General features: G+C 41.6%; 2 pseudogenes; one reads left to right on the top strand and one right to left on the bottom strand.

Moving 5' to 3' along the window:
- Window positions 1-3869: 3869 nt before the first annotated feature.
- On the bottom strand, window positions 3870-5391 carry LOC114103097 (zinc finger protein 717-like; annotated as a pseudogene).
- A 1863-nt stretch (window positions 5392-7254) lies between these two features.
- On the top strand, window positions 7255-7742 carry LOC114103098 (large ribosomal subunit protein uL23 pseudogene; annotated as a pseudogene).
- The last annotated feature ends 7655 nt before the right edge of the window (window positions 7743-15397 follow it).

The following is a 15397-nucleotide window of genomic DNA, read 5'->3' as shown; positions in this document are numbered from 1 at the left end:
TTATATTAGGTGCTGTCAGGGAAAGGTGGGCAGGGTTACACCCTCATCTCTCTTATGAGCTCACCTAATGCCTGAGGGAAGTTCCTCCTGTCTCAATGGCTTTGGCTCTGGACCAGTATCAAATCCAGAAAAATCCTGTTTCCAACAAAACCACACACCCAGACTCCTGCCTGAAATGCAAAATGTCTTTCAGAGTCTGCACCTGATGTATGAAATATGAAATGTTCACCTGATTCCAATCTGTGGTCTGGGCAATGGTCCCACAGGCACACTGTGGGAAGGAGGCAGCCACAGCACCAGATATACCAGCACTGCCGTGTCCTCATCCTTCCTCAGAGGGGGAAATTACACTCCAGGAATGTACAGTACATCAAAATATATTCTACTGTCATTCATATCTCAAAAGAACAAATGAAACAATAAAAAAGCAACACAAACAACAAAACAATTGCTGTTGTCCCTGCCATGGCAATGAGTGGGAAGTTGATATTATATCTGAAAATCTTTTTCCAGTGTGGTAATCACCTATATTCACTAGCTCCTACATGTCCAAGGAGACAGTGGAGTATTTGGGATGATCTTACTAATCCTGGATCTCTGGAGGTAGACAGGGTGTCCAAGAGGAAACAGAGAACACTGAGGCCTGACCTCTGAGGTGACAGCAGCAAAACATGTTTGTCAACAGATTCCGTTTCTCAAAAAAGTCTTTCCTACTTAAATAAATTTCTTTCTAATCTTGAGACTACTTTTTTTTTTTTAAATTGCCAATAGAATTTAAAAAAAAACTTTATTTTTTGTAGTAGTATATGGACAGAATGCCTTTATTTTATGTTTATTTTTATGTGGTGCTAAGGATTGAATCCAGTGCCTCTCACATGCTAGGCAAGTGCTCTGCTGCTGAGTTACAAGCCAAGCCCATTTTTAATGGTTTTTATTGGTTGTTTTAGTTATACATGACAATAGGATTCATTTTACATAATTACAAAAGCTGGAATGTAATTTGTTCAAATTCAGTCCCCAGGACTTCTCTCCTTCCCCTCCCTCCTCCATCCCTCTGTTCCTTTCCCTCTACTTGCATAGTTCTTCTGAGCTTTACATTGCATGTTAGATGCAGAGCATGGGATTTTACACATAGAACTTAAAAAGGGTCTCAAAAGAAAGGCAAAGAAGGGCTGGGACTGTGGCTCAGTGGTGTAGCACTTGTGTAGCACGTGCGAGGTCTTGGGTTCGATCCTGAGCACCACATAAAAATAAATAAATAAAATAAAGGTATTGTGTCCAACTACTTCTAAAAAATAAATGTTAAAAAAAATAAATGCAAGGAAAACACGTGATGCCAACAGGAAGCATTGGAAGTCTTGGGATTCACACAACTCAATGGAAGTTCATGTGAAAATTTTGGGGAAAAAATAGAGTTCACACACATGTAGAATGTTAAAATATGAAATGTATGTAAACATAAAGTGTAGAATAATCGATATACAGTGTATCAATTTCTCACATAAAACTTTTGTAAGTGGTAAATTGCAAGCTTGACAATTTTTAAATGTTTTCATGGCAAACTTCACTGGTCTCATAAATGTTGCAGTTGGATGTTCATCCCTGGTTCTACTCCTGTGGTTGTTACATTACATGCAAAAAAACCCCCACTCTGCTGATATAACAAAGGTTATGAATCATGTGACCTTAAAACAGGAGGATCACCCTGGATTATCTAGACAGACCCAATGTGCATTTTAATCAGAAAAAAGAGCCATGACAGAAGAGGAAGTTAGGACATGGCAGCATGATTTTGTGCCATTGTGAGAACTGTGAGAAAGAATTCTGAACACCTGAATGGTCCTGGCACCAGATTCCTCCTGGAGCCCCAAGAACAGTTCTCACACCTGTGACACCTTGACTTTGGTCTCGTGGGAAAAGACTGAGCCTGCTGGACTTCTGATGTATGAACTGTAAAAAAGTAAGAGTGTTGTTTTATGCCACTTGTTATGCTGTTATGTGTAATAGGAAATTAATACACAGCTGAACAAATTCAGTGATAGGACATTTAAATGATAAAATGTCATTTGTTGCCCATGACAATCATTCTCCTCAAATATGCCAATGACCTGGACAGTTGATGACCCTGGGAAATCCTCCATGGAACACTAGGTGTATCTGTGTGCACCAAACACACTTTCTGTACCTCAAAACTCAAAAGGAAAGAACAGATTTGCAATTACCTGCTTCTCTGAGTGCGTGCGTATGTGTCCAGCACAGAATTAGTAAGTTAGAACATCATTTAATATGAAAAATTTAATGAAACTCTAAATGTATGCTTGCTTATTTATGCTGGGTGCTGAAACAGGACCTCCTGCATGTTGAGCATGAGCACTGCCCTGGGCTACACTCCAAGCCCCATCCACTGTACTTAGGATGAAAAGCAACCAGCACAGTTATGCTGGGTTCCATCATGGAATGTTTGTCAAATCAATATGCAGTGCATAAACTGTACACACAGGATTGTGTTCACGGTAGGCTCCTCAACAGCAAGCCCAGCCTCTGCCCATCACAACACGAGGCAGCTACCACCTCCAGTTTTAAGACCACAATGTTCCAAGGCTCAGACCAGTGGGCTGATAGAAAGCATTATATTCATGTTTGATTCAAAGGTGTTTACTGGGGGCTGGGGATGTGACTCAAGTGGTAGCGCGCTCGCCTGGCATGCGTGCGGCCTGGGTTCAATCCTCAGCACCACATACAAACAAAGATGTTGTGTCTGCCAAAAACTAAAAAATAAATATTAAAAAATTCTCTCTCTTAAAAAAACAAAGGTGTTTACTGGTATGTAGTTACTTTAAAATAGTTTCCAATTCGATATTTAACACTTTCCTTTGAAAATTAATGCCAAATCATATAAATTTTCATTCATTACAATTTTGTTTTTTGGTACCAAGGATTGAACCAGGGATACTTAGCCACTGAGGCACATCCTCAGCTCTATTTTGTATTTTATTTAGAGACAATGTCTTGCTGAGTTGCTTAGGGCCCTGCTAATTTCCTGAGGCTGGTTTTGAACTCATGATTCTCTTGCCTCAGCCTGCCAAGCCACTGGGATTACAGGTATGTGCCACCATGTCCAACCATTATAATTTCTTATACATAAAAATATGGGTACTGAAGAACAAAATTGAACAAATTATACTGTCACATTGTGTGCAAGCTCAAATATACAGTAATGATTTTTTTACAATTATGTATAATTATAATGTACCAAAATTTTTTTAAAAATTTGAAGTTTTGTTAAAAAATTTCACACATTAAAGAAACTTAAGAAAATTTACTTTATTCAAACTGTCCAATTAAATGTCTATACCTGATAAGGCATTCACAATTTCTTGTCATTTTGCCATGATTGCTTTTACTTTTAATGAAATGACTTGAGAATAAAGGGTGACAGCACAGGTCTCTCTCCTGTGTGAGCTCTGCAGTATAAAAGAAGATTTGAGTTCTCAGAGCTTGTGACATGAAGTAGGCTAAATGATCAGTACTGTGATGCAGATATCGTGTGGAGAGGTTCAGCCTGGTTCACTCATGGAAACTGAAAACAGGAAACTCTGGGAGAAAAGCAGGGAGACCTCTGCTCTCTAATCATAGTGACCATGACCTGTGGTGATGGCTGCTTCAGAAACATAGCTCATGTAAACCCAGGGAAAAAACAGAATGGGAGGCTTTGCAGGGGCTAGGCTGGCAGCAGTTACATGACTGTTGTGATTCCCAGAGCCGAGCATGGCTGTTGGAGAACACAATGTATCTCCACTGCATGGGGCTCTGGTTGCTTCCTGATACCTGCTCTTATGCACCCTTCCATGACATCGCCTCCCACACTCTTACAGGTGTGTCCTCATTATGTTGCCTGGTGAGCGGGCTTCTGTAAGAGCTGTATTCTCAGATCCACCGCACTCTCCCATGTGAGTTCTCTGATGAACAGTGAAGGAAGACATCTGGAGGAATTCCCTGCAGGGTTTACGTGCGTGGGGCTTCTCACCTGTGAGTTCCCCGATGCCTTTGGAGGTGTGACTTGTGGTAAAAGGCCTTCTGACATACATCACATTCAAAGGGCTTCTCACCCGTGTGTGTTCTCTGGTGCACCCTGAGGTTTGAGTTCTGGTTGAATGTCTTTCCACACTCTTCACATGTGTAGGGCTTGTCACCTGTGTGAACTCTCTGATGCACAGTGAGGTGTGGCTTACAGTAAAAGGACTTACTGCATTCTTTACATTCATAGGGCTTCTTACCCGAGTGGATTCCCTGATGTCTGGTGAGATGTGACTTACAGTAAAAGGTTTTCCCACACACACTGCATCTGTATGGCTTCTCACCTGTGTGGGTTCTCTGGTGTACCCTGAGGTTTGACTTTTGGTTAAATGTCTTCCCGCACTCTTCACATGCATAGGGCTTGTCACCCGTGTGGGTTCTCTGATGTGCAGTGAGCTGTGATTTATAGGAGAAAGTCTTCCCACATTCTTCACATGCATGCGGCTTGTCACATGTGTGGGTTCTCTGATGTGCAGTGAGCTGTGATTTACAGTTGAACATCTTCCCACATTCTTTGCATGCATGTGGCTTCTCACCTGTGTGGGTTCTTTGATGCCTTTTGAGTTTTTCCTTCTGGTTTAAACTTTGTTCACTTTCAAATGCTCCACAGGGCTGTTCTCCCCCATGGATTCCCTGACGCATGCTCACCTGTGTCTTCTGACTGACGTCCTCAGACTCATCATGGCCACATGATGAGTCTGCTCTCTGATGGTCTAAAAGGCACAGCCTCTTAATGACAGGCCTGTCACGACCACTGCATTCGTTATGCTGCCGTCCACTGTGTATGGTCTTATGCTCAGTGAGGTCAGACGCTTTACAAAATGTCTCCCCACACACATCAGAGTCAAAACTTTTTTCCTTCACTTGACTCAACCCTTGAGCAATAGGCAATGCCTTACCAAGGTGTCTCACACATTCATGGCCAGAGCTGGCAGAGTTTTCCATATGAAATCTCTTCTGTGTTGACAGTACTGTCCTCATGGTCAAGGCTCTCCTCTGTCCATAATGCTGGCAATGGCCCTGCACACTCTGGACTTTGGTCTCTAGACTAGTATGCTCAGCACGTCTGAGGGGCTTCCTAGTTGCCTTAGGGTCATTAGGCCTCTCTCCTGCCTGTATCTCACCTTGCTCACTGTGGAGAAGCTCATTTTTCCATCCGTGAAGGTCCTCAGACTTGGTCCTTGAAGAGCTTCCACTCTGTGCAGTCAGAGCTGGAATATGGAGTGGGTTCACTTCATGTGTTCTTCTTGATTCACACCTCTCCTCTATTGATCTGCTGCCATTGGCTGTGACAACTTGCCAGGGATGTTTCATTTGGTGATCTTGGCTGGCCCCAACCTGGTCATTCACTTTATGGACATCTAAAATAGTATAAAAGGAATATTGTGAAATACATGTAAGCATTTCTATGGAATTCAAACATAAAGGTATTAATGATGTAAGACCTCCTGATGATTATATTGAGTTATGATGTGTGTGTGTGGATTTTGTCTGGAGTAAATTTAAGAAATTACATTAATATATGTTGGCATCAAATCATGCTACTTTTTTGCTTGGTTTATTTTACTTTTTTGAAACTGGGAAATGTTTAGCTGAAATAGTCACCTGGTGCCTAGTAGTAGATGTTAGCGATGATTTTTTATCTGCCATTTCTTTTGCCTGTTCTTAGTTTTTGCCTGTAGTTAGTTTTTACAGAAGATGTGAGTAAAATGTCATCCTACATTGCTTCTTTTTCAGATTTGCAATGGAAATATTCTACTTATAGGATGCAGGTACAGATGACTTGTTCTCCACCTGAGCTGGAATATAGTTTCGGGAAAAAGCTGCTCACTTCACTGTTCACTGAGAAGCTTCAGTAGAAACCTAGAGGGCTCTGCTGATGAAAATGATCTTCCCACACTAGAAAGTGACATCGACCTCTAACTTCCTAATCTAATTTGTCTTATGGTTCTTAGAAACACAATTTTGAGAAAGTAAGTAATCAACAAAAATGTCTAACTAGAACGAAATAGGAACTGGATTTTAAGTAAGTCTACCAAAAAAAAAAAAAAATTACATAATCAGCAACAAAGAAAGGAAATGTATTCAAACATGAGAAATCATCCTTGTGTCTGAGGTATGAGACCAGCTGCCTTTGGGATGGGGACTGGGATAAACTAGTGAGAGCAATCCCACACAGCCGCCGTCTGCTGAGATACCACCACCCTGACCTCCCTGGCCAGGAGGTGTGGACTGACCTGGGAGGTGCTGGTGTGGGGCTTCCTTTGCCATCCATGGCCCAGATCCTCGCTCCAACTTGAAGATCCTCTCAGGTTTAATAATGCTATGTCCTATTAATGAAGAACAATGGGAGACTTGTGCTAAACTGTGATGTTGGGTCACTGAAGGCAGCTGCCTGCCCTCAGAAGCTGAGCCAGATGACGCCAGTGAGGACATCTGTGAGACAGGTGGCACTCATTCCTCGGAGGCTGGGACCTAACAATGAAGAAGAGTCAAATAGAAAGAATTCCAGAGAATGATGTGAGAGAGTGCAAGCAGATCTGAGAGAATACAGGCAGAAGACAGGCAATCAGAAAGACAGCTTTTGATATGAAGGAGAAACTGGCTGAAGAGTTAGAGGCTGCAAAAGTAACCATCAAATTTTGGTGCTATAAAATAAATTAATGCAAATTTTTAAAGAAAGAAAAGAAAGCCAGCTGAAAGCTTCATTAGAATTTATGAAGAAGAAAAACAAATTTCTGATCTTGAAGATGGGTATTCTGAAATCACCAAGTTACATTTTTTAAAAAATATAAAAAATGAAGAAAACCTTTAAAACACATGGAACATCATTAACAAAGAGACATTTATTTACATTATGGCTATTCCAGAAGAAGAGAACCTTATGTAATAAACTAACTGGTGAAATTTAGACCAGGGAAAACATGGACATCTAGATCCAGGAAGCTCAGAGGGGCCTAATAGATTTCATCAATAAAATTTCGGAGTCACAGTATAATGAAACTATCAGAAGTACAAGACAAATAGAATTATGAAAACTGCAAGAGAAAAACATCAAGCCACAGATTAAACAAACAAACAAACAGGAAGAGCAGATCTCTCAGCTGAGACCTTACAGGCCAGAATACAAATAGAGGATACACTGAAATTCCTTAAAAAAAAAAAAAATGCAAAAAGATGGCGCCAAAAGCTAAAAAGGAAGCTCCTTCCCCTCCCAAAGCTGAAGCCAAAGCAAAAGCTTTGAAAGCCAAGAAAGCAGTGTTGAAGGGTGTCCACAGTCATAAAAAGAAGATTCGCATGTCACCTACCTTCTGGCAACCCAAGACACTGTGGCTCTGGAGGCAGCCCAAATATACCCGGAAGAGCGCTCCCAGGAGAAACAAGCTTGACCACTATGCCATCATCAAATTCCCTCTGACCACTGAGTTAGCCATGAAGAAGATTGAAGACAACAACACATTATTTTTTTTACTGTGGATGTCAAGGCCAACAAATACCAGATCAAACAAGCTATAAAGAAGCTCTATGACATTGATGTGGCCAAGGTTAACACCCTGATCAGGCCTGATGGAGAGAAAAAGGCTTATGTTCAACTGGCTACTGATTATGATGCTTTGGACGATGCCAACAAATTGGGATCATCTAAACAGAGTCCAGCTGTCTAATTCTAAATATACTTTCTTTTTTCCAACATAAAAAAGAAAAAATACTACACCTAGAAAAGTTATCCTTCACCTGGGCATGGTGTGAATACCTGTAATCCCAGTGGCTCAGTGGTTAAGTGCCCCTGGATTCAATTCCTGGTACAAAAACAAACAAACAACAAAACCCCCAAAAGCTATCCTTCAGAAATAAAGGAATAAAAGATTTTTCAAGATAAGTAAAATTTGAGGGGATTCATCATTACCACCCCAGTCCCACAAATGCCTGAGGAAGTCCTGCATTAGAAGTAGAAGGATGGCAACTACCATACTCACAGACATGAGAAGGTCCAAAACTCAGCTGCAGAGTGGTCACACAGAGGAAAACAGAACAAGGCCCCTAATACAGAAAGCCACCAAACAAGATAATCAGGGGGAAAAGAGTAAAGAACACACAGCAACATAAAAAATTACAGAATGAGGAAAGATGTCTTATCAAAATAACCGTGAATATAAACACAATTTCCGAAGAAAGATACAGACTGGCTGAATGAATAAAAATAAAATTAGACCCAAGGATAAGCTGCTGAAAAGAAAACCACTTCACCTGTAGAGGCGGCAGGGCTTGAAGTGGAAGAGTGGAAAAGGATGCAGCCTGCAAACAGATACAAAGCAAGCAGAAGCAACTGCACCTGTGCTGCAGAATACAGAAGACAGAGATGGACACTACATAATGGAAAAGGATCCATCCACAAATGCATGCACACCTGTGCTGGAGTATGAGCACCAACTTAACAAGGGAATGTTACTAGACCTGAAAGGAGAGGCAGAAGGCTAAAGCAATATTTCAACAGTCACTGGACAGATCGTCCTGACAAAACAGAAACACTGATGTTAAACCATAATATAGACGAAAAGGACCTTACATTTACAGAGCATTCCACCCAACAGTTGAAGAAAACAGGACCATCATGATACACAACATCTGAATGACCAATAGTAAGTAATGAGATTGATTCAGTATTAAAAAGTCTCCCACAGGGGCTAGGGTTGTGGCTCAGTGGTGGAGCACTTGACTAGTACGTGCGAGGTGCTGGGTTTGATCCTCAGCACCACATAAAAATAAATAAATAAAATAAAGGTGAAAAAAAAAAAAGCCTAATCTTTAAAAAAGTCTCCCATAAATAAAGCCCAGAATTAGCAGCTTCAAATTAAAAAAAAAAAAAGAATTAACATCAATGCTTTTAAAATTATTATTAATTATCAAAGGAATCCTTAAATTCATTATATATCACTATTATCTTTATACCAAAATCAAACAAAAACACAAGAAAAAAATTGAAGAACAATATTTCTGATGAATACATTTTACCAGATCAAATCCAACAGAACACAAGAAAAGATTATACAGCTTGATCATGTGTGACTTGTCCCAGGGATGCAATGCTGGCTCAACATATGCCAATCTGTAAATGCAATTCAGGATTCCAAAACAGAATGAAGGATTAATAACAATATAAACATCTCAATTGATATAAGAAGGAATTTGATAAAATTTTTCCTTAGCACATCTCTAAAAAATTAGATAAAAAGAAATTGTACCTCAACACAGTAGGAACCGCATATGGCAAAATCCAAGCCTATGTCTTAACAAATGGGGAAAACCTGATGTCATTTCCTCTAAGATCCAGGACAAGACAAGCATATCCACATTTACCACAATTATTCAACATGGTATTGGAAGTCTTACCATAGCAATAAGATGAGGGAACCAAATAAAGGGCATCCAGATCAGAAAGGAGGTCAATTTATCATGATAGAGCGACTACATGATTTTATACATAGGAAAACCAAAAACTTGAGCAAAAACCTATACAGGAATTCAGTAATGTTGCAGGAAACAAATCAACATAAAATGGTAATTTTTATATATCAATAATAAAATTACTGAGATAGAAATCCAGAAAGTAATCCTGTTTATAATAGCTAATGAAAAATAAAACACCTTAAAGTAAATTTAACCAAGTGAAGGACTTTACAATGAGATTATAAAACACACATGAAAGAAAGTGAATAAGACATAAAAAATGGACAAACATCCTATTGTCATTAATCAGAAGAACATTGCTAAAGTGCCTCTAGTACCCAAGTGATTTGTAGATTCAATGAAACCCTTATCTAAATACCAATGGCAATTGCATGGAAGCAGAAAAAAGTTCTAAACACTGTATTAATGTGTAAAAGACCCCAAATACTAAAAGCAATACTGAACTAAAAGATCAAATCTGTAGTCATCACAAAACCTGTCTCCAAAACACACTACAAGATGGCAGTAACCAGAATAGCATGGTACTGCACGAGGACAGACAAATAGACCAAGGGAACATGACAGAAATAACAGTTGTAAGTCTACTTAATCACAGTTGACAGATTTCCACCCAGGCAGCAAGATCATGCATCTGGAAAGGATGCTTTCTTCAGTAAGAGGGAACTGTGTATCTGTGTGTAGAAGAAAAATGGCAAAGCCTCCTCTCAACATACACAGAAACCAACTCAGTGTGGATCAGGACAGGAGGTGAAACCACAAAACTGCCCAGGAAAACAGAAGGGGACACTTCCATGTGCTGATTGGGCAAAGCTCTGCTTTTGAGATGGGGCCTTGATATGTGGATCAGCTGCTATGCAGAAAAGGACCAGGAGGAAGAAGTGCCAGCATGCACAGTGGGAGAGAATGCTCATGGACTCTCCATCCAACAGGGAGTAGTTTCCACAGCACAGAAGGACTTCAACTCAAGAGCAGGAAACAAATATTCCAGTTAAAAATCAGGTGAATGACTTGAACAGACATGTCCCAAAAGAGACACACAAATAGCCCAGGAGAGAGTACGAACAAATGCTCAGCAGCTCCCATCGCTAGGGAAGAGCCAGTGGAAACCACTGTGAGGCGCCATTGCCCCAGTAAAAATGGCAGAGTTAAGTGCTGGTGGAGGTGAAGGAAGGAAAACGGCATTGCTGAGGGGGGGTGGGGCAAGGAGACCCCTGTGAAAACCAGCAGTGGAACTCCCCTGGAGCCCAGAAGAACTGTGTGCACTTGCACATCCACTGCAGTGCTGAGCACAAAAGTTATGATAAGGAATCAACCACAGTGTCCACTCACAGACAAATGGACGAAGAAAACATGGAACATGAATACCAGGGATAACACTCAGCCATTAAAACCCCAATTTGTCATTTGTAGCAACACAGAGGGAATTGAAGAACACCATGCTAAGTGAAACAGGAAGACACGTACCAGAAGCTCTCATTCATGTGCGAAGCCAAAGCTGACTCAAAGAAACAGAGACTAGAAGAGTGGTGGCCACATCACACTACATAAAAAATGTACAATTATAGTTTCCACTAAAATATATAAGACATAATTAGAATTAAAACTTAGAAATGGTTCCTACATTTACCAACCCCAAAGAAAATAACTGCCATGAGAGTTACCAGGGAGTCAGTCACTCACCCAAGGACACAAGGCTGCTGCAGGTCTCCAGCATCACATCCTTGTAGAGGTTTCTCTGAGAGTCATCGAGGGCCTTCCACTCCTCCCAGGTGAAGTCCACAGACACGTCCTCAAAGGACACTGGACACTGTAAAGGAAAATTTCTCTCACAAGTCTTCAGCATGGGTCAGAGCAGGACCACAAGTGCTCACACTTCTGTAAGAATGTGCCTGTCACTTAAGGGGCAAGCGGATTTTTATTCTCTGTAGAAATTCGGTAACTCCACGAAATACCATATATAATCCCCGCCTTAGATTAAGAATTGTTTTTATTCCTAGCAAGAAGAAGATAAATGAAGCTTTGCTTCTGAAAAGAGCTGACAACCCAGCCTAAAGACATAAGAAAAAACACATTTGAAGCAATACAATGAACAGTTAGATTCACATGTTCAGCGTTGAACGCAATAACAAAGAAGTAGAAAACAGCCTGCTCTTCAATTAGGCTGCACCTCACTGACATGACTCAGGGGTTCAGCTCGTCCACTGGGAAGCCTTCTCACCAGAATGGAGCAAAGGGGCCATGCTGTCAAAGCACAAACCTGATAGTCACACCGCATGCAGGATGTCCCTGTGCTGAGAAGAGCAGCCCAGGAGGGGATGCGCTTAAGAAATAGACAGTACTGTGATTTTCCATTTAAAATTTTACCTAGTTCCAGCAAAACCAATTCCACATAAATAGAAGCACATCATACTCATGTTTCCCTCCTATACCCAGAGACTTTCTAGTGTTCCACATAAATAGAAGCACATCATACTCATGTTTCCCTCCTATACCCAGAGACTTTCTAGTGTCCCTACAAAAGCGAACACCACCCACCTCCTAAAACACAGATGTAAATAAGGAGGGGACAATGAGAGGCGGCAAATTACCTAACAGGCCTGCATTCTGAAAGTCATCCTGTGTAAGAAGAGCTGGGGAGAACTGAAGGAGGAGTCAGAGGGGAAGAAATTGGGTGACACAGCTAACCCTAACATCAACAATACAAAGTGGAGGACACAACAGAAAAAGAAAAAAATGACAGAAAAAAAATAGGACAAGAATTTGGTACCCATTGGCTGTACAGAGGTGAAGATGGGAGTTCACTTCCTGGGTAGACGATGGTGCTCCAGACCAAAGCTGAGGAAAAGGAAGTGACCGTGAGGGGCAGGAGGTGAACTGAACTGCAACACTGTGTTGAAGTCTCTGTGGCCAAACACTGGGAAGCCATGTGGAAACAGGGTCTGCAGCTCAGAGGAAGATTTAAGGAGAAGATGATATTCAGAAAGCAGTGGAACACCAGGGATAGCTGAGGCCGCCAGAGTGAGAGAACCTACAAGATGGATGGAGTAGAAACCAGATGGAGTCTGAGGAAGCAATAACTCTCAGGGGGTGACCAAGAGAAAACTGAGGAAGATGCTCTTTCAAATTCGTTCTAGGAATAAAGAAATGTTTAATATTATAAAATCAACTAATACATTTCACTGTATTCATAGTTCTATTGAAAAAATAATGTGATCATCCACAGAGACATGGAAAGTTTTTGTTTTTTTGGTGCCAAGGATTGAACCCAGGGGTGCTTAACCCCTGAGCTACATCCCCAGACCTTTTTATTTTTATTTTTTGAGACAGGGCATTGTTAAGTTCCTTGGTAAGAGGCTGGCTTCAAACCTGCAATCCTCTTGCCTCAATCTCCTAAGCCACTGGGATTATTGGCCTTTGTCACTACATCTGGCTGGAAAAAATTTTGAAAGTATTATCCCACTTGCACTAAAGAACTCAGAACACCTTTCTTAACTTGATAACATGTATGTACCTAAGCCTGAAAGGCAGCACGACAAATGAAGTAGGAACTGCGAAGGATGAAGAGCTGCCTCACCCTAAGAATGACCATGTCTGACAGGCGTCGACTAAAATGAAGAGCAAAACCCAGCCAGGTTCTGATCTCTGCGCAATGCACACTTAAAACACCAGAGACCCTATGGATAACCACTGAAGAGAAGACGCCTCAGCTAATCAAATCTGTCTGTTCATTTGCTGAGATGGTGACTTGGATTTGGGGTTGTTCTGATACAGTGCAGTATGTTAAGTAACTCTTGGCCTCTCAACCCCGTTTCTTGGATGACTCCTGCAGAGGTTTAATAGAATTCAGCAGTATAGCTCTGGGAATACTTTCTTGGAACACAGTTGATTTTATCATTAAAAACAATAAAAACAATCTGTGCTGGGAGCCATTAGCCAAGTAAGTAGGTATGACAATTTCCTTGCCAGCGTACCCCATGTTGCAGTGACATTGAATGTAGGTGACCTTGTTCAAGGACCAAGGCGGATTAGGGCGTTCCCGGTTTAGGTTCCAGGTTTAAGGTTTAAGATTATTCCTGCTGGGAATAGGGCGTATCCTGCTGCCTGAGTTCCCCTTGAGTTCTCACGGGATTCAGACAGTATATTTTGGGAGACAGAAGCCCAGTGGAGGTGGATTTGGGCAGAGAATGTGGATTTGGGCAGAGAACTTGGATTTCCCCAGTGATTGTAGACGGCTGGTGTGAGATTGGGAATAAAGAGTTGCTGTTTGAATCTACAAGCTGTGTGGTGGCTCGTGATTGTGTGCCCAGCCAGACTGCGGCATTTGTGCCCAGCCAGACTGCGGCAAATCTGAGTAGAACACTGCTTGCAGATTACTGCTTTCCTTGAATCAGCATTGAATCAGCATGCAAAACTATGAATGTTTTGCATGACTTGAAATTTGCCCATTTAATCTAAATTATCTAATATACTGGCACACTACTGTTTCTATTATTCTTCTCTTTTTAAAATATTTTTTAGTTTTAGTTGGACACAATATTTTTATTTTTTATTTTTATGTGGTGTAGAGGATCGAACCCAGCGCCCTGCGCATGCCAGGTGAGCACGCTACCACTTGAGCCACATCCCCAGCCCATTATTCTTCTCTTAATATTCTTTTCTTGGTGTAAACTAGGCAGTAATGTTCTCCCTTTACTATCTGATTTGAGCCTTCTATTTTTCCCTCATCTATTTAATTTTTTACTCACAGACTCACACACACAATCAACTTTCTGTGTGTTACTCAATTTCTAAGATTCTTCCCTATAAACCTCTATGGATTTCTATCTCTGAATCCCACTTTTTTCACTTTAAGCTCATGTATCTCCACTGTTCAAAGGAAAACATGGAGTTGGAGAAGATGCTTACAGTGTCCACACTTTTAGTAAAAGCCTTGTTGTGCAGAATGTATGAGATATCATACACTTGTGAGGACACTGATGGACACTGCCAAGATATTCCAAAAAGCACTTTGCAAAGAAGGAAAATTCAAATGACATATAAATATCTGAAATGGAATATAAATCAATACTATTGAGAGAAGCTGACATTCAGACCATACCAAGTTCCAGCTGCCACTTCCCTCCTGAGTCCAGGGACCCCTGCTCCAGCTGGCCCATCCCAGTCTAAACCATGAGGAAGAAGAGCACAGAGGCAGTAGTGTAGTAAGTTCCCAGGACCTGAGGAGAAGGCAAGCTGGAAAGAGCAAAGGAAAGCTGCAGTGAGAACAGAGCTGAGGAGGAAGAGGAGACTTCTGAGGAGGAGGAGGATGAAAGGGTGCAGGGATGAGGAAGAGGAGGGTGGAGAGGCCCACAATGAAGGCAGCCGTGTGCAGGGAAATGTCTGCGAGTGGGAGAAGGTAGGAAATTTGGTGACAGCATCATACCTCTCCCATGAGGCCCCTAGGGCCAGAAGCCAAGGGTGGAAACAGACAAGGGCAACCCGATTCACCTGGCTGCAGGCTCTGGGAAATGTTTCAGGGTCCTCCCCTCCTTTCTCCCAGCCTTCTCATTTCCTCCTCTCCAGACACTGCTCCTCCAGCCTACATCTGCTGTAGTTCCACTTTCTAACCTGTCCATCTGAGCTTCCAGCTGCCCATCTCCATCTCCTTGTTTTCCCCAGCCCATCCCACCAGTCCTTGCTCTCAGATCAGAAGCTGGACAGTCCCACAGTAGCTCTCTGCAGGTTGGAGAGCTACAGGAACCAGAAGCTGCTCAGCCCAGGAAGCTGAGATTTGGAAGGACTAATGATGCAGCCCTAGCTGGAGACAGATGGCTTGGAAATCTCTGGTCAGAGTCTACTTTGGAAGAGTGAA

Source organism: Marmota flaviventris, chromosome 19 (genome assembly GCF_047511675.1).
Source record: "Marmota flaviventris isolate mMarFla1 chromosome 19, mMarFla1.hap1, whole genome shotgun sequence".
Classification (NCBI taxonomy): domain Eukaryota; kingdom Metazoa; phylum Chordata; class Mammalia; order Rodentia; family Sciuridae; genus Marmota; species Marmota flaviventris.
Note: the sequence above shows the minus strand (reverse complement) of the source record. Positions and strands in the feature narration are given on the sequence as shown.